General features: G+C 29.6%; 1 long non-coding RNA gene across 1 annotated transcript; it reads right to left on the bottom strand.

Annotated features, from left to right (window-relative positions):
• Positions 1-852: 852 nt before the first annotated feature.
• LOC115035102 lies at positions 853-1,394 on the bottom strand. Its single transcript, XR_003840245.1, has 2 exons — positions 1,306-1,394; positions 853-1,247 (listed from the first exon to the last, which is right to left on the bottom strand). It is a non-coding gene; the product is annotated as an uncharacterized LOC115035102 (long non-coding RNA).

Genomic DNA, 1,394 nt, shown 5'->3' with positions numbered 1-1,394 from the left:
CACTTCGTTACGAATAGTTTTGTACAGTAGATAATATACATTATGTGTCGTACTTTTTGTGCTGTGTGAAGTTTTTAAATTTTTGAATCGTTCAATTGCTCAACTCAGTCGACTTCATAATCTACTCTGGTAAGTAAATTAAAATATTTTTAAACATTTTAACTATAATATATACACCTATATATATTATACCACATACTATAATATGTACCACGATTTTGTGACATATGGAATAACTTATCTGTAAATCTGATTTATAGAAAAATGAAGATGGCTAAAATATTTATAAAGGTGTCGTCGTCAATTTTCTTTAATATGTTAGGTTTTTAGAAATTTTAATTATTTTCTCTTAGTTTAATATAATATGCAAGCATATACATTGCCCTATTACTATGATAAGTAAATGAGAAATTAAATCAAATTTCAAAAAATCTTAATTAACTATAGAAAATTAACGACAACACCTTAATAAATATTTTAACCATCAACATTTTTCTAAAAATCAGAACCAACTACAAATTGGCTATTTTAAATTTTTCGAAAAAATATATATGATTGTGTCTTATGTTATTGTACCCGGTTTTTTTTTTATCGTTCGTTGATCGATAATATGGAATTAAAAAAAAAACAAGTTTCTTTTTAAACAGCAAATTATTTTAGAAGTTTTAACATTTTTAAACGTGGAGTTGTAGACTATCAAAATCAACTTTTTTTCAAATAGTAACATTGTTTGAGCGCACCTAGCCTCTGCGCCTTAAAGGAACAGATGTGCCTTTACGCTGTTGCAATCTGAGTTGCACTGCTCTAAATTATCATACAGTAATAATAATAAATATAAAATTAATCAAGAAGCAACTTTTGATAATGATAACTTTATTTTTACCAAAAATATACAAAACAATATAAATGACTAGGTAGCCTTGTTGGCTCAACAATATAATAATGTGTTAAAAAACTAATAGGTAGCCCTGCTGGCTCAACACAATAATAAATGTATAATAATAATATGAGGCTCGTCAGCCTGTTACCTGGGATCTGGTGTTCGTTAGCGGCTTCAAACCGGAACGCTACCGTCTCGGGATGCACTAATTTTTACAATAAAAAATAATACAATGTAATACTAAAATATGTGACAAACCCGAGACGTGCGACTAACGAGCCACCAGATCAGACGCTTAAATCACTGAACATGCAATTCACCAACAACGAACAAATCATGTGCTTCTATAAGTATGTCTCTGAACGCCCTGAATGGGGAAAATAATATTAGAATTGCACAATGTAGTGACTACGAACGATACTTACAGAAGCAAATCACAGAACAGGCAACATGAACGAAGAAACAACGATGAAATTAGACACGAATTGAAAATGAGACGAATAAAATATTAATG

The sequence above is a fragment of the Acyrthosiphon pisum genome, unplaced genomic scaffold (genome assembly GCF_005508785.2).
Source record: "Acyrthosiphon pisum isolate AL4f unplaced genomic scaffold, pea_aphid_22Mar2018_4r6ur Scaffold_9091;HRSCAF=9685, whole genome shotgun sequence".
Taxonomy (NCBI): domain Eukaryota; kingdom Metazoa; phylum Arthropoda; class Insecta; order Hemiptera; family Aphididae; genus Acyrthosiphon; species Acyrthosiphon pisum.
Note: the sequence above shows the minus strand (reverse complement) of the source record. Positions and strands in the feature narration are given on the sequence as shown.